Source organism: Hyperolius riggenbachi, chromosome 8 (assembly GCF_040937935.1).
Source record: "Hyperolius riggenbachi isolate aHypRig1 chromosome 8, aHypRig1.pri, whole genome shotgun sequence".
Lineage (NCBI taxonomy): Eukaryota > Metazoa > Chordata > Amphibia > Anura > Hyperoliidae > Hyperolius > Hyperolius riggenbachi.
In genome coordinates this window covers 60,734,789-60,753,486 of record NC_090653.1, presented here as the reverse complement: position 1 = coordinate 60,753,486, position 18,698 = coordinate 60,734,789, and the positions used below count along the sequence as shown (strand labels likewise).

General features: G+C 45.1%; 1 protein-coding gene and 1 long non-coding RNA gene across 4 annotated transcripts in view; one reads left to right on the top strand and one right to left on the bottom strand.

Moving 5' to 3' along the window:
* The window catches only part of LOC137528836 (uncharacterized), a 167,128-nt gene that overhangs the window by 30,801 nt on the left and 117,629 nt on the right, over positions 1 to 18,698 (bottom strand). The gene's annotated exons all lie outside the window — the stretch shown is intronic.
* The window catches only part of PLEKHG2 (pleckstrin homology and RhoGEF domain containing G2), a 193,479-nt gene continuing 175,022 nt past the window's right edge, over positions 242 to 18,698 (top strand). For all 3 annotated transcript variants that reach the window (XM_068250464.1, XM_068250463.1, XM_068250461.1), the window contains exon 1: positions 242 to 475. The gene's annotated coding sequence lies outside the window, so the exon portion shown is untranslated. The remainder of the gene's footprint in view (positions 476 to 18,698) is intronic.

The following is an 18,698-nucleotide window of genomic DNA, read 5'->3' as shown; positions in this document are numbered from 1 at the left end:
TGGGACCCATGTTCTGCAGCCCCTGATCAGGCAGTGGAGAGGTTAAGACAAGCAGGAAACTTTTTTTAGAGTTTTGTTACTGCTCTAGCCCAGTCTCCCCCCTCTCAGCTGTGCCTCCCTCCCCCCTGCTCTCATTCTCTCTCTCTCTCTCTCTCCCTCCCTTCCCTGGCTGATCACACAGCCCTGGCCCCTTATTTCCTCTGGATTGTCCTGTTTCTTTCTTTCTTTCTCTATAGACTTCTCCATTCCCTGGTGGCCTGAGGGAGACAGACACCCTTGTCAATGAGTCTGACTTTGTCTTTAAACTCAGCCGCAAGAGTCACTTTCAGGTGAAAGTGCCACTTTTCACATTCACAAAGGGGACTTACTTCTTCCTCCCTCCATGTGGATAAGGATGTGATTTTTTGAGGGTACCAGATGGCATCTCTCTGACCGGTGGTCCGCGTACTGGAGCACGGAGCGCTGTACGGGTCAGGTAAGTCCACAGACTTCTGTAGAACAATGGCAGTGTGGAGCGGAGCTAGTAAGGGGGGGGGGGGTCTGAAGTTATCACAAAGACCTCAAAACTGACTGAGATTCAGATTTGCTTTAACTAGGATACTCATTGCGCATGTTGGTGGGGCAAAAAGACTATGTAGACCATTATCGCTTGTATCTGTGCTATTGCATTGGCATTACAGTCTATATCCATCTGGACTCCAGAAAGGGAGAGTTCTGCAGTTCATCTCCTCTTCTACATCCCCCATTGTGTTCTATCAGGAATTTAATTGCTCCCCAGACAAGCCCTGATAGACTACAAGACTGTTCTGATGAATCAGAGGCCAAGTCATTTTCACTGAGTCAGCTCAGTTCATGGTGAGACATTGTCCATCGCTATACCTGGATGAAGATCTTCACAGCTGAATTTTTTATGTATTGTCCCTATGAATGTTCTGCCCCGTCCGTGGTCATCCTTGTTCAGGCGCTGTTGGGATTAGCAACTCCTATGCACAACGTTTGTCTGCCAGAGATGTAATGCCTCTTCTTCATAATGCTTTGTATTGAATAATGTTATTATTACTTTTATGGAGGACAGACACATTGTCCTCGACGGTTTACAGAATGTATTGAACAACTCATGTCACAGTGCTAGTGAGACTCACAAACTAATGTCACTACCTCAATCTTGGGTCAGGTTGGGAGGAATCCAGGTTTTTCAGAACAGGAAAAAAAAACTGCACCATGTAGAGGAAACCCATGCAAATATAGAAGAAATTTGGCATAATAAAACCCTTTTGGGTACAAGGTCAATGGACTATTGACTAATATCTCCGATGGAAGGTCAAATTCTCATCTGTTGATCTGTAGAGAATTAATTTGCAGGCTGATAGCAAAAAGGCCCATAAATGATTGTGTTATCAGTCATTAAGCTGTAGAAGTCCTGTATATATTGATTGGTTGTGCACATGTCGCGATATGTGCACATATAATTGACCAATCAAAACATAGGAACCTTTCAACAACTTCCTTGGAACAAAGGGTTGGCCAAAAAAACGCATCACACACGTGTGTAGATTGTTTTGGGGTTTCTGACTTAACAATCCCTGATTGGGAAATCAGTCGGAATGGTCAATTAACCAAAAAAGCCTGCCTGCGAGAAGGCTGTTGTGTACCAGATCTTAAATAAACATAAAATAACAAGGGACAATAAGTAAAGGCTCAGATCACACTAGGTCCGCTGCTCCACATTTTGACGGACTGGGCAGTGGACTCACAATGGGTGAGTTGAGAACTGTAATGATTTTCTGTTGACCCACTCTGATTAAGTTGATGGCGGAAAAAATCCAATTGCACACATTTCTCTGAACAGCAGATTGTGTTGCCGTCAACTGAGGAATGTCGGAGTGGCAGCGGACCCTGTAATGGACCCCGTCAGCAATGACAGTCCATCCATTAACGTGGACAACCCCGACATAGACTATAGTGTGAACCCAGACTAAATGATATTATGATAAAACATTATAATTATCAACCATATATAGCATTCAGAGTGGCACATAACAGTTACAAACTAAAGGACCACACACTACCACATGACATTAGGGCTGATTAACCAAACCTATCTTAAGACGTATCCTACCTGAAGGCTTATACCCACCAAAAGATTTTCACGACGAATCCTTAACGATGAACGTCCGTTTGTGCGATATCACGTAAGATAGTTTAACAAAAGTTCGCTAAATGATGTTCAATGACAGCAGATTACCCGCGACAGTCCTTCGTTTTCAACGACCATCATGATGGATCTCGTTGTGGACGGTCGTTCCAATCCCCATTGACCCTTGCACTAATTATTGTGATAGCTCAAAGTCGGGTCCATGTCCGTTGTTTGTTCCCATTGTGGAAGATCGGGGAACGATCGTTCATTGCATCTTTTCCTTGTCGCATATCCTTGATCCATCTTCCGAGGTCTTGCAGTGGGAATTCAGCATTACTTATTAACACACAATATGTGTCTCATTAACCGATTTAACTCATGATTTATCTCTCCTTATCTATCTTAACTCATGATTTATCTCTCCTTATCTATCTTAACTCAAGATTTATCTCTCCTTATCTATCTTAACTCATGATTTATCTCTTCTTATTTGTTTAGCTCATTCTTATCTCTTCTAAACTGTTTATCACTTAACCTTAACTTATCTCTTTATGGGCCAGTGCACACCAAAAAGCAATAGCATAATCGCAAATGTTTAGCGCTTTTTGAAGTGATTTTTCTAGGCGATTCTAGGCATGTACTTATCGATTTTCAAATCATGCCTAGCGATATTTGGGACGTTTTTGTGTAGTGTTTTTTATTCGCTCTGTTCTAGCGCTTTTTTCAGAGTCATTTTCCACTTTTCTATGCTTACCATTGAGGCTGAATTAAATGCTGCAGGACCCGCGTTTGCGTTTGGGAGAAAATCACATCGCTCGGGTGTGATCCATCCCATTCAAATACATTAGCCAAGCGCTTCCCAAAGCAACAGCATTTTCAAAACTGCTCAGAAGCGCTCTTGGTGTGCACCAGCCCTATCTCATGAGAGATAATTCATGAGAAAAGCTTTGTGAATCAACACCCGTTGTTGCTTATTGGTGAAAGAACCAGAGGGATCAGCATGATAGCCATGTAGTTTACGTTATTATCAGAAGGAGCAATCAACAATGATGGCCAACATAATCTCCCCGTACATCAGAATGGGATAAACAAAAGCATTTGGTTATATCAGTTTATCTATCACATTATCTTTCAATGCTGTTTTTCTTTTTCTTACAACATACAAGAAAAGATTTCTGAAAACAGCACATCAAACTCTGAGCATCATGGAGGTTAAACAGACCTTTTAGATTTATGCTTTATGTACACCCACTGCTGTGTTTACAGGGATAAGCAGGCAGAGGGATGCTCCTATTGATCATGATGACTTTATTGCATGAGTTATCTATCTCTAAAGTTTTCCCAACTTGTTTATAAAAGAACATTTTTAAGCACCTGAAAAGTAAAAAAAAAAGAAAATTGAAAAAAGTGAGTTAAGAAAAGTAATGCCAAACTATTTAATTCCAAACAAGTTATTTAAAGGGAACCCGAGGTGAGAGGGACATGGAGGCTGCCATATTTACTGTATTTCCTTTTAAACAATACCAGTTACCTGGCAGTCCTCCTGATCCTGTGTCTCTAATATATTTAGCCATAGACCCTGAACAAGCATGCAACAGATCAGATACTCTGACTCGGGTGACTCAAGTTTTACTGTATTACCCATATGCTTGTTCTAGGGTTGACTCGGACACCACTTATGCCAGAAGAACAACAGGACTGCCAGGCAACTGGCATTGTTTAGAAGGAAAAAAAATATGGCAGCCTCCATATCCCTCTCACCTCGGGTTCCCTTTAAAGCAATCCCTGCTTTAAAAAAAGTTAGGTGCCTAAAAAGAGGGAAGCGTCTGGATCCTCCGGAGGTTTCTCATGTCCTCCTTGACTCTGCCACTGCTGGGACCTCTTTGAGTTTGTAGATGAGCGGCTTTAGCTTACTGTGCAGGTTCGGCGGTACTCGCGCAGTATGGCCATGCTAGTATATGGTTGGGAGCAAGGCCACGAGAACATGTCCAACAAGATCTTGCTGGATATCTGTAGAGGGTCCATACCCGGCAACATTGGGGTCTTGTAGGAGATAAGAAGCCTCAAGACTATCCAGAGGCTTCTGTCTACCTGGGTAAGTATCACATTTTTGGGGGGCTTCTTTGACTTCACCTTTAGGCTTCTTTTCAAATAGCCGTGATCCTGTCAAAAAAGCGGATCATGGTCGTTTTGCTGATTACAACAACAATGCGATTTACATGCAAATTGTAGTGCTCCTTTTCCATGACCGCATTCCGATTTTTTTCCCAAATTGCAAAAGCAGTGGTGTTATTATTGTTTTTAGTATTTTTATATCGCCAACATCTTCCGCAGCGCTGTACAGAGTATGTTGTCTTGTCACTAACTGTCCCTCAGAGGGGCTCACAATCTAGTCCCTACTATAGTTATATGTCTATGTATGTATCGTGTAGTGTGTGTATCGTAGTCTAGGGCCAATTTTTAGGGGGAAGCCAATTAATGTATCTGTATGTTTTTGGGATGTGGTAGGAAACCTGAGTGCCCGGAGGAAACCCACGCATACACAGGAGTCAATGCAAACTCTGTGCAGATAGTGCCCTGGCTGGGATTCAAACTGGGGACCTAGTGCTAACCACTACGCCACTGTTTGACGAGCATGACATCGGTGAGGAAGGGAATAGAACCAATACAGTCTTGCAGTGGCCTCGCTAGGTGACAGCACTGGGTCATCCGATCAGCGTGGGAATGTGTTGTAAAATGTGCTGCAGCTTTGTATGGTTATTGACAAGTCCTTCATGAACTTGAGCCAAGGTTGTATCATCATCACTGCCTCAGTCAGCGGAGTAATAAAAGCGGGTATCTGATTTCTCTTCACACAATGCGGGAGTTGGGATTGTGTGGAAGGTGTCAGAACTTACTTTTACCACTCAGAATCGCAAATGACTTAATCCGCGCAAACTAAAATCTCATTGGCTGCCTTGGATGACTCAAATACATAAAACTGCGCTGATAATTCTATGCACGGGGTTTTCACTGGTGGTGCGCTGCTCCAAAACAACCAGTTCCAATATTCAAACAACAGCTGTGCACTTAGATACTGCTAGCCAAGTGTCTCTCCTTCTTATGAGAATCACTCTAACACATCAGGCAGTTCAGAGTTCTTCCTATGTTTCAGACTGGGCACTAGTGATGGGTCGTTCTTTGCTGCGAACGACAAGAGCCGGTTCTCAGTTTTGAAAAAGCCGATGCCTCAGCCGCCCCACACAGCTCTGATTTGCTGTGTAATAAAGGGCGCTGAGGCATGGTGGGAGATGTAGTCCTCCTCTTGCAGCTTGTAGGAGTGTATGGGGCGGAGCAGAGCAGTAGCAGGAGGGATTGTCCCAGTCAGAGAAGCAGTCTGAAGTTGTCATGGAGACGGGGGCGGGGCTTTTACTCTGATTCTGACTGGTGTCTAGTGATATTTAATGAAGAGCCGATTCAGAGCCGTAAGAGCCGGCTCTTTAATGGGAGCCGATTCAGAAGAGCCGATTCCCTGAGAAGAGCCGGAATTCCCATCACTACTGGGCACAGTAACCACTTCTGCGAGATTTCACCTCCACCACACCCCAAGCAGTGGGAACTCACCGCATACAAATGACCTTCTGTCAGATGGGTCTCCAGTGCTTATGGGGTCACCTGGCCGCCCCCTGCCACTCAAGGAACCTCTTGCACTGTTGTCACCTCGTTGCAGTATCAATACACCTCAAAGAAATATAACCAGAGCTCCCATAGCGTAAAATTGTTAAAATACTTTAGTTTTAAAAGAAATGAAAACTTACAAACATGTCCTTTGTTAAGGGCACAGAGTTTTTATGGGCTCTACCCCAATCGTGGGCCGCCGGGTCGGCTTAGCTGCGCTGGTTCTATCACCTCCCTCTGGCGTCTCCAGTTTCTCCCTCCATTCTGCCCCACGTATGCCGGCCACGTACGCGTTACCAGTTTCGTTACATAAAGTAACTCATCAGAACCTTCTGAAGACCCCATAAGCGCTGGAGACCCATCTGACAGAGGGTCATTTGTATGCGGTGAGTTCCCACTGCTTGGGGTGTGGTGGAGGTGAAATCTCGCAGAAGTGGTTACTGTGCCCGGTCTGAAACAAAGGAAGAACTCTGAACTGTCTGATGTGTTATGCTGGGCATACAGGGGTCGTTTTTCCCTTATCAATCGAGCCGCTGATGGCTCGATTGATAATATCCGACAGGTTCGATCGATTCACCGTTCGATCCCCGCGGGCGGACAATAGCGGGGAATCGAGCGGAAGATAAGGAAGTGCCCGCGGGGACGAGCAGGAATCGATCCGGACGGCCGTGGGGACGAGTGGGGACGCGGCAGGAGTCGATCCGGCGGCTAATCGAGCCGCCGGGTCGACCCATGTATGCCCAGCATTAGAGTGATTCTTATAAGAAGGAGAGACACTTGGCTAGCAGTATCTAAGTGCGCAGCTGTTGTTTGCCTTGGGTGACTGTTCAGGATTACACTTAGCACTAGTAAAAAAAAAAAATAGACCAAGTAGGTACAGTAGAGTCTCAGTTATCCGGCACCGATAGGGATTGGCTGATGCCAAATAAATGTGCTTTCTGGTTGCTTGAGACTCCATGTTAATTTAACAAATAGGTCTTGTAAATACAGTACTATACCTCACTCTATATACATACCATGAACTCTGTATTAAATTATAAACTACAGTAATTTAAAGTATATTAACCTCAGGTTAGCCATGGAAACCAGTCTTTAAGCACATCAGAGCCCACAAACAGCCTAAGAAGTCAGCCTTCACCATTGTGAGTACTACCACCGATCAGTGTTGCCAACTGCCCGTAAATTTTGATTCAAATTTAGCTGGCCGTGAATTCTGTAAGGGGAGCAAGAGGGGAGGCAGCGCCGAGAAGGGAGAGCGATGAGCACAGTGGCAGGGAAGGGGGGACGTTCCCCCCCTCCCTCACCTGGGGCTCCCCCTTCCTCACTCCCCCCTCTAAGTAGTGTGCGGCTGGCAGCAGGCAGGACTTACCTCTGCCTTGATTCAAGTGCCGGGGGAAGTTCTGCGTGCCGCTACTCTGGTCTACACCAGACCAGACTAGTGGCACGCAGGGCTCCATCCTGCGCCGGGAACAAGACAGAGGTAAGTCCCGCCCACTGCCAGCTGCACAATACTTAGTTCTGGAGGGGGGAGAGAGAAAGGGGGAGCCGCAGAAGAAAGAGGGGGGGGGGTTGAGACGCAGCTGTGCCCACCGCTCTCCATTCTCTGTGCTGCGTCCCCTCCTGCTTTGGGACACACTAAAGTCCTGGCTACCTATTCAGGGACATCTATACACCTGCCTACCTATTCTAGGGACATCTATACGCCTGGCTGCCTATTCAGGGGACATTTATACACCGGCTACCTATTCAGGGGACATCTATACGCCTGATTACATGTATTTTGGTGGGAAATACTATGGCAGAGTGCAAACTTCCATGGCAGACCTTTTACAGCACCTACAAAATCATGTATATTCGTCCCCCACATTCTGTTGCGTGACCATGCCCAATTTTGTCAGTTAAAAAAAATCCTTTGTCAGTAAATTTTTATGTCTTTGTCAGTAAAAACTAATGTGTAAGGTTGGCAGCACTGTACTGGTTGGTTGAGACTGCTGGTTAGTTGAGTTCCGGATAACAGAACTCTACTGTATTTGATGCATTCATAATTCAATGAAATTAAGTACAGTACTTATGAGCTTCCCATCAATATTATCACTCATTAAAGAGGAGCTCTAGTGAAAATACTGTCATGAATGACATTGCTCACTTTTTTACAATACTACAGTTATAATTTCTAAATTATTTACTCAGTGTTTGCCCAATGTAACATCTTTCTACTCGCTGATTTACATTCTGAAATTTATCACAGGTGGCAGTGGCGTACCTAGGGCATTTGACACTCTGGGTGCTGGGTATTAAAAGACCCCCCCCCATAAAAAAAAGCAACTGTGGCATGCTAAACGCGACACAGCGGGTAATGCCAGGTGTTGGCTCCCCCCCTATAGTTGCCCCCAGTATAGCTAGTATAGTTGCCCCCAGTGTAGGTAATATAGTTGCCCTAAGTGTAGCTAGTATAGTCACCCCCAGTGTAGGTAATATAGTTGCCCCCAGTGTAGGTAATATAGTTGCCCCCAGTATAGCTAGTATAGTTGCCCCAGCATTAGTATAGTTGCCCCCAGTATAGCTAGTATAGTTGCCCCAGCATTAGTATAGTTGCCCCCAGTATAGCTAGAATAGTTGCCCCAGCATTAGTATAGTTGCCGCCAGTATAGCTAGTATAGTTGCCCCAGTATTAGTATAGTTGCCCCAGTATAGCTAGTATAGTTGCCCAAGCATTAGTATAGTTGCCTCTAGTATAGCTACTATAGTTTCCCCAGCATAAGTATAGTTGCCGCCAGTATAGCTAGTATAGTTGCCCCAGTATTAGTATAGTTGCCCCAGTATAGCTAGTATAGTTGCCCAAGCATTAGTATAGTTGCCTCTAGTATAGCTACTATAGTTTCCCCAGCATAAGTATAGTTGCCCCAGTATAGCTAGTATAGTTCCCCCCAGTGTAGGTAATATAGTTGCCCCCATATACATAGTATAGTTGGCCCCTAGTATAGTTGCTCCAGTATAGCTAGTATAGTTGCCCCAGGTAGTGTAGTTGCCCCAGTATTAATATAGTGGCCTCTAGTATAGTTGCCGCAGTAGTATAGTATAGTTGCCCCCGGTAGGGGGGAAGCTTGGAAGGAGGGGTGGCAGGGAGGGGGGCCAGACCCCCCACCTCCCTCACCTGGGTCCCCTCCTTCTGGCGCTCCCCCCTCCTAATTAGCAGCAGCTTAGAGAAGCGGGCAGGAGCGGGCGGAGAGGACTTACTCACCTGCTTCCTGCGTTCCAGGCGATGGCGCACAGCGTCATCCTCACGTGACACCGGTATCCGCCTTCTCTGCCGCTCACTGTGCTTCCTGATTAGCAGAAGCACAGTGAGCGGTGGAGAAGGCGGAGACCAGTATCAGGTGAGGATGACGCTGTGCACCATCTCCCGGAACGCAGGAAGCAGGTGAGTAAGTCCTCTCCGCCCGCTCCTGCCCGCTTCTCTAAGCTGCTGCTAATTAGGAGGGGGGAGCGCCAGAAGGAGGGGACCCAGGTGAGGGAGGTGGGGGGTCTGGCCCCCCTCCCTGCCACCCCTTCTTCCAAGCTTCCCCCCTACCGGGGGCAACTATACTATACTACTGCGGCAACTATACCTTGGTGACACCCCCTGGGACGTCCGACACTCGGAGCGCCCCGCCCCTTGCCGCCCTATGATAGGAATGCCACTGACAGCCAGGTGGTGACATCTTTAGTCCTCTGTGGCATGTTTGTTTACTGAGCATTCTAAAGCCAGTAGAAAATATACCAGGTCACCCAGAATACTCGGGGGGGATTGGAGCCTCCATATCTTTAATAAGCCTAGGCTAAGACTCACTGGAAGGGCAGGGCTACATACCAATATTCAGCCCAAAAAAAATTATATATATTTCATGCAAATTTATTGTCACCTGCACTGAAAAGAAATAGAAGGCTGGAAGAGGAGTGGGAATTTCTGACCTGCTCTCTCAGCAGCAATGCAAGCTGTAGTTTAGTATCAGAGAGCAATGAAAAAATATTTACAGGCTGTTGGATTCCAGTCTGGACATACCGAAGGCTGCAGAATCTAATTCCTGTGACTGAACACAGACTTAACACAATACAAAAGACTCACCCATGGCAGCGCCAGTAATTCTGTCATCACAGGTTCAAGCTGATCAGGCGTAAGGGCAAAGGAAAACAGCATTTTCAAGAATTGGCGCTAGTCACAAAGGTATTGTTATGTTACTGATGAGTGACCTTTACACCCCGTGAGTCAGAATGGTGCTAAGCTGTCTGTCGGATGAGACAGCTTTACAGTGAGGAAGATGGTTCTCTAGTGAGTAAGCGACACTTTTTTCTCTAATAATTTTACAAAGCGATTCTCTCCGAAAAATATATTATGTGAGGTGAACTCACATCAAATAACGATGCAATAAATCGACCTCTGCTTTATACCATAGAATAAAACTTTAAGGCCGGTTTCAGACTACCGGTTGGCATTAGTGGTGCGGTCTTGGGCCTGCATTGCACCGCCAAAAACAAAGCTTTCGAGAATTACCACGCTAGCATGCGGTAATCCCCATCTGGCAGCCGGCCAAGCAGGAAGTGACGCTCACTTCCTGTTGGGCAATCGTGCGCGAAAGCGTATTGCCAAAATACGCTTCAGCGCTTGCGCAACGCAAAAATCTGCGGCGGATCATTTTAAAACACACATGTCACCATAGACTTATATGACTTTCGGTCCACCGCATGTCACCACAAGAGGTAACATAGGTATGCGCTCACGTTAGACAGGGCACTTCCGGCGCAGCACACCGCAGGTAGTATGAACTACCTCATAGATTTTATTGCTCTGCGGTGTGATGTGGTAAAAATAACGCACCAGCCCAGTGTGAAAGCACCCTCAGAGAGAGAGCACACTTGTGATGTTTTCTGTCGACTATTTTTTTTCCAACTCATGTGAATTTTCACAAGTGCATTGCCCACTATAGACCGCAGGGCACCTGCTAGCAGTCTTTGAGAATTGCATGTGCACTGTGGTTTTATGGGGTGGGGAATCAGTTTTTTAATCCTTTAACAGACAATTTATTTAGAGGCTTGCAAGTGCTCCAGGCCAATTTATTTTAGCACTTTTTTAAATTTCTTATTTGTTACATTTCCCTGCTTCTAATTAGTACTGCTGTAATGTGTATTTACTTGTCACTAGAGGGCAGTGTTAGACAACAACAGAGGACTTTTGCTTTCAGGTTCTATATTTTCTGCTAGCAGAGAGAGATCAAAGCATTCCAAGAGTTTACAGCACTGTTAAGCGTCAGGCAGCCTATTATGCCAATCAAAGTGCGGGGTTCACGTCCTTTAAAGCCACTGGACCCGCCGGGGTTCTGGGCGGGTTCAGTGGAGCGGCCACTACTTAGAAGGAGAGCGAGTAAGTTAGCAGCGCATGGTATGCTGCACTACCGCACGTAGCTTGCGCAAAACACGCACTCCTCTCATAATCAATCCCCTTATCTGTCTTAATTTATAATTTATTTCTACATCTTTTTTATCAGTTGAATTAACTCTCCTTATCTGTTTATCTCATGAATGAGCTCTGCTTCTAGTTGAAGTAAATAAAATTGTGAAAAATTAGATATTTCAAAAGAAAAGCTTTTTGAAGCAACCTTATGTTTTTTACTTTTTAAAACAGATTTGACTAACATAATATTTATCTCTTTCAAAACATTAAATAACTGAAGTTTACCAAATGGTAAGTAAGGCCTGTTATGTAAGGGATGTCATATGGTGATTTTACACAGCAAATATGCTATGCTGAATGGCCCAACAAACGTTATAAAACTAAACTGTTTACAATATCTCTGTGTAATTTTATTGTTTGTTTTGATGGGCATGTTTATGTAGTGTGTTTGCTTGGAAATACTACAGTGTTGTGATTAAATAAGGCAAAAAGGGAATGTTAACCTTTTCGGCACTTGGATGAGCAGAAATTACTGTATTTTTTGGACTATAAAGCCTAGTGAACACCAAAAACCGCTAGCAGATCCGCAAAACGCTAGCGGGTTTTGAAGAGTTTTCTGATTATTATTGTGAAGCGTTCTGCTAGCGTTTTGCAGTTTTGTGTAGCGTTTTTTTGTGTAGCAGATAACAGATATTGTTACAGTAAAGCTGTTACTGAACAGCTACTGTAACAAAAAACGCCAGGAAAACCGCTCTGATCTGGAGTTTTATCAAGCGTTTTGCGTTTTTCCTATACTTAACATTAGAGGCAAAACGCCTCACGCTCTGGTGTGCACCAGCCCATTGAAATACATTACCCAAGCGTTTCCACATCCGCAAGCGGTTCTAAAAACGCGGACAAAACCGCTCGGTGTGCACTAGGCCTTAGACTCACTTTTTCTCCCCCAAAAGTGGAGGAAAAAAAGTAACTGCATCTTATAGTCCAAATGTAGGGATTTCCTGACTTGTGAACGCCTGCCAATACGAGCCTCCAACCCTCTGCAATGTCGGGGACTCCCTGTACTGTGCCCATGCAGAGGAGGATACAGGGGGACTAACGGAGGGCACAAAGGGACATAGAGGATGACACAAGGGGGACATGAAGCGGCATAGAGGAGGACTCAAGGATGACAGAGGAGGACACATGGGGATAGAGGACAAAGGGAGACACAAGAAGTACAAGGGGCGTGAGGTACAAAGGGGGCATAAGCCACAAGATGCCCCTTCACCTTCACCATGGATGCACCAGGTTTAGTATATATTTTTCCCCTGGTTTTTGTCCTCTGAACCTAGGTGCCTCTTATGGTCAGGTGGGTCTTATAGTCCACAAAATACGGCATTACCCAACTTATATTTACTGGTGAACTGATCAGTAGGTCTTCACAAAGACTGTCTAAAGATTAATACTCACCTGAAGACACCAGAAGATGGTTCGGGAATCTCACAGCAATGCCTCCCTACGAACGAACGTTCCCTGATAATCTTTCTACCCACGGGAACCTGCGACGGCACACAACAGGAGCAAATGGGAGGTCAAACGGGCGCGGAAGTTGTTGGGGATCTTAAAGATCTGATCCTCTGTGACGGTCGTAATTGTCTCACATCGCAAAATGACGTTAATTCAATAAATCTCGCGTGCACGTACCCGCATCGTAAAATCTCAGAAACTATCACTCGTCGCACAAAAAAAGTTGCCCAGCCGTCATTTGAAAAATCACATTAAAAAAAGTTGTGACATGGATAGGAGCTTTAACCTCCCCAGCGTTCAATTTCCCCAGGATTTCTGTGCAAACAGTGATAAAATTTATTTTTAAAACTTTTTTTTTTCTGTAACTTGCCAAAATGTGTCAAGCAAGGGTCTAGTATACAGTGCAGGAGAGTATTGATGTGTATGCATGTTTACACTGTTCACAGCATGTTTTTTTTGAACTGACATTTCTGTCCATACCGCTAGGGAGGTTAAGGCTACACACATATGTGTGATGTCACTCGACCAAGGTGGCCGGCTTGGCCAAGAATCTAGCGTTTGTGCAGGTGTCACCTGAAGTTACACTGGATCATTAGCGGCAGCAACCCCCGAGTCCAGAGCTTCCCTCCTCACCCACTGGAAAACACTCCCCCATCAGCAAGACTGTGGTCCCTCCTCTCTTCTTAACAAAAAATAATTGGCTTTTTGTAATGAATAGCGGAGATACCGCCGCGCGGGCAAGCGACAGGGTGGCTATCTCCGCGTTCCAGCCGGCGGCCTCTTCCGTGCAACAACATGTAACTGGTTCGCCTGGTCCTTCTAGTGCACACAGATGGAGAGCTACGCGCGCGCGCGCCAGGCGACAGGACCTTTATGCCAGCAGAAGGGGAATCAGCTGACCAGGCCGATCAGCTGATCCCAGCTGGACTCCGGATTGGCTGAGTGGCTGGGGCGGCGCTGCGGAGCGCTGCAAGTATATATAGGACTTGCTTGTCAGTTGCAAGTTGTCTGCCGTTGCGAATACTCACGTGTGAGCACTCAGACCTCAGTCAGATCTTACAGTGTGTTGTGCTACACTGCTACCTGTTATGATCTCTGGCTTTCCTGACTACTCTCCTGCTTACTGATTCGGTACCTTGCCTATCTGTCTACCCGTTGCCAACCTTGCCTGTACCCGGATACCATATCAGTCTTCTGTCTCTACTCGACCTGGCCTGTCTGACCCTTCTGGCTGTCACTCGTCCCTTGGGTGATTAGCCTCACTGTACTCCTTGTGACACCAACTCTCTAGGTGTCCATTAACTGTATAGGCTACCTGCTCCACAGGAAGACCTTCCTACAGTCCAGTCAGTGGACTGTACCCTATAGTAGTCCATTGGCTGCAGTACAGTCTGATTCCCAGCCCATCAGGGAATCCTTGGCTGCAGTACAGTCTGATTCCCGATCCATCAGGGAATCCCTGGCTGCAGTACAATCTCCATCTCCTCCTCTTAAAGAGGTTAGTTTCTACACAGTCAGAGGCCACCTGCACCTCAGGGGTCCACTGGCTGCAGTGCAGTCCAATTCCCTGCTCTTCAGGGAATCATTGGCTGCAGTAGTGTCTGTATCTCCCACTCCTCAGGAGTTAACCTTTTCTACGGTTGCACCAAACACTCACACTACATTAGGTGTCCTGTGTCAAGCTATACTTGTATTATTGGTGATTCTGCAGATCACCATATAATCAGGTATAACATCTGTATTATTGGTGATACTGCAGATCATCAGTAATCAGATATACTCTGAGTGCTGACACCATTCGTTACACTTTTCAAGTTGATTTCTATTGAAACCTGGTTGACATCAAGGGGGGCAAAGTGGTTGAATGATCGCTATTTCTTGGTCATATTTATTATACCTAGAGTTGGCTATGCATCATGTTGGGCCGAGGTTCTCAGCATGTCGTAGGCGTACCACAATTTCAAATGCAGGCTTCAGCAAATAATGCTTATATTTGCTCCTAATACAAGCATCATTTGCTAAAGCCTTTTGATGTTTGTGTTCTCATTTGAAATTGTGATCCTGTTAGCAAGCTTGATGTACCTGCCGAATATGTGTGCACCGGATGATGGGATCAGGAAACGAAAATTCGGGAAACAGAGGTTCTGGAGGTGTGGTTGGCTTACAGGGACTACAACGGGTGATTTGCATATTCAGCAGTGATGCATCGTGGGAGACATCAAATGCTCACTCTAACCGGAATTATCACAAATACCTTCTGTTTTAAGAAGGCAAACTTTTGTTTTGCATAGCATTTTAGTAAAGTAACATTTTGGTCCTTTGTAGCTCTGTAGACACTTCTAGGAGTTCTGGTTCACCATGAGCTTGCTAGGTAGTCTGTAACAATGTCATACAGACACAATCTTAGCCTTGAGGCTAGCAATGTGTTCTGTTGCTATGGAGGGGGGCGGTGGAACGACGATCAGCGCATGATGGAGCAGCTTGACACTATTCAATACAGTAAGTGTTAAATGTTAATAAACAATTTGGGTCCCGACTTAGACTATGTTTTAGATTTTGGCCCCTAACATGATTGAGTTTGACACCCCTGGTCTAGAGAGTTGTGGGTTGGAGACAATAGGGAAGGAAACACAAGGGTTAGCAGATGAGGCAGAGAAACCTCCACTGCTACCTATGGCAAATTACGGGCTTGTCTGAAAAGGTGTGTTTTGAGAGTACGATGTTTTGAGTACAAACCATTGTTCTGGAGGACAGTAATCTAGCATCTGTACGCAGCTGTAGATTTACGCTTAGCTGCTCCTTTGTGAAGGCTTTTTTTCCACTTTGGCATGACAGAACAGCTCTAACAGGGATTTCCCCATGCAACCGTTTAGCCTGTATTGATCCCCCTCCCATTCCCCCTGATGAGTGAGACCTCTGATGTTTGGGAAAGTCTCAGTCCCCCCTCCCCCTCTTCTCCCCTCTGACACCTTCAGAATGACTGCTTTTCCTGCTAGTAGTGTCAGGAGAATTATGAAATTCACTGCTCCAGGCACAAAGGTTGTAAATGGAGCTTGCACTGTGTCCAGAACATCCACCAATTACCACACATGTCTTGCGTGTAATTAGGGCCTAAAGGAATGTTTCTTTACTGCTCACAGCAACAAATGACTGTTTATGTAGCTAAGCGAGTAGAGGGAGGGATCTGATTGGTTTCGGTGGACAATACAAAGGTTCTACGCTTGCCTTTCATAGACCTCTGTGCTGGAACCAGAGCTGGCCTCTGATCCGGGCCTACACCAGATATGTGGCCCCTTGTGGCTCTCAAACTTGAGCTTGTCCCGGGTGTTCTTTCTGGCATGGATTTCTGTTCTTTACTGAGAAGTAAAAAGAATCCCTGAAATCTTGAGGAATGTCGCTCTACAGGCCAAATATTAAGTGTGTGTGTGCTTGTGTGTATGTACGGACAAGACAGACAGGGGTTATTATAAATGGCATACTGCATAGGGGTATACAGAATGTGAGTTTTTATAGTTGTTCGTGATATGACACATTGATAAAGTTTTTGTACATCACATGCATAGCTCCCAAGGACAAGAATTACCCACAAACCAGGGTGCGCAGTGAACACAAATTCAGCCAATAACCCTATCTATGTATCTATTTACACAACAATATTTAAAGGAGAAATATACAAACATTTACAACATATACAGTGGGTTGCAAAAGTATTCGGCCCCCTTGAAGTTTTCCACATTTTGTCATATTACTGCCACAAACATGAATCAATTTTATTGGAATTCCACATGAAAGACCAACACAAAGTGGTGTACACGTGAGAAGTGGAACGAAAATCATACATGATTCCAAACATTTTTTACAAATAAATAACTGCAAAGTGGCGTGTGCATAATTATTCGGCCCCCTTTGATCTGGGTGCAGTCAGTAGCCTATAGACATTGCCTAATGAGTGCTAATGACTAAATAGAGTGCACCTGTCGGTAATCTAATGTCAGTACAAATACAGCTGCTCTGTGAGGGCCTCAGAGGTTGTCTAAGAGAATATTGGGAGCAACAACACCGTGAAGTCCAAAGAACACACAAGACAGGTCAGGGATCAAGTTATTGAGAAATTTAAAGCAGGCTTAGGCTACAAAAAGATTTCCAAAGCCTTGAACATCCCACGGAGCACTGTTCAAGTGATCATTCAGAAATAGAAGGAGTATGGCACAACTGTACACCTACCAAGACAAGGCCATCCACCTAAACTCACAGGCTGAACAAGGAGAGCGCTGATCAGAAATGCAGTCAAGAGGTCATGGTGACTCTGGACGAGCTGCAGAGATCTACAGCTCAGGTGGGAGACTCTGTTCATAGGACAACTATTAGTTATGCACTGTACAAAGTTGGCCTTTATGGAAGAGTGGCAAGAAGAAAGGCATTGTTAACAGAAAGCATAAGAATCCCGTTTGCAGTTTGCCACAAGCCATGTGGGGGACACAGCAACCATGTAGAAGAAGGTGCTGTGGTCAAATAAGACCAAAATGGAACTTTTTGGCCAAAATGCAAAACGCTATGTGTGGCAGAAAACTAACACTGCACATCACTCTGAACACACCATCCCCACTGTCAAATATGGTGGTGGCAGCATCATGCTCTGGGGGTGCTTCTCTTCAGCAGGGACAGGGAAGCTGGTCAGAGTTGATGGGAAGATGGATGGAGCAAAAGACAGGGCAAACTTGGAAGGAAACCTCTTGGAGACTGCAAAAGACTTGAAACTGGGGTGGAGGTTCACCTTCCAGCAGGACAATGGCACTAAACATAAAGCCAGGGTAACAATTGAATGGTTTAAAACAAAACATATCTATGTGTTAGAATGGCCCAGTCAAAGTCCAGTTCTAAATCCAATCGAGAATCTGTGGCAAGATCTGAAAACTGCTGTTCACAAACGCTGTCCATCTAATCTGACTGAGCTGGAGCTGTTTTGCAAAGAAGAATGGGCAAGGATTTCAGTCTCTAGATGTGCAAAGCTGGTAGAGACATACCCTAAAAGACTGGCAGCTGTAATTGCAGCAAAAGGTGGTTCTACAAAGTATTGACTCAGGGGGCCGAATAATTACGCACACTCCACTTTGCAGTTATTGATTTGTAAAAAATGTTTGGAATGATGTATGATTTTCGATCCACTTCTCACATGTACACCACTTTGTATTGGTCTTTCACCTGGAATTCCAATAAAATTGATGCATGTTTGTGGTAGTAATGTGACAAAATGTGGAAAACTTCAAGGGGGCCGAATACTTTTGCAACCCACTGTATATGTTGTAAATGTTTGTATATTTCTCCTTTAAATATTGTTGTGTAAATAAACTAATTGGTAACAGGAAGCAGCTGGTGGTGTGTTTCTGCAGACACTGCTCCTGAATCACCTGCAGGCCAGAATGGGAACTGCAAGATTTGTGCATGAGTCCTGAAAGAGGGACAAATGAGTCAGAAAAAAGGACGGAGGGACAGTTGGGAGCTGTGGTGGAAGTCCATAACAGTCAAAGTCAATACTGCCACCAGCAGGCAGGAAATAACAGTACATGATTCCTAACACACTGTCACTGAGCCTGAGAAAGCAGAGCGGTTGAAATATCGGCGGTAAGGAGGTGAATTCGGTGCTGGTGCTAACTAAAATAATCCTCCCTTCCCCCAAGAAAAAAGTACTAGTAGGTGTTGAAAGATAGGTTAGGGGTAAGCGTCAATACAAATGGTTAGGGCAAAATTGTATGGTGGTGGTAGTGGAGCATTTTTGCCAGTAACTCGTTTTTGGATCGATTCCATTTGAAATGATTGGATTGGTAAAATGTTCTATCCTATTTATGGTATCTATCTATTCTTTTCAATCACAGTTATCAGATCGGATCTTCGATCGTATGCTAAGATTGTATCGTTAACTGTAAGGACCCCCTCCCCGTGGGATACTTACCTCGGGAGGGGGAAGTCTCG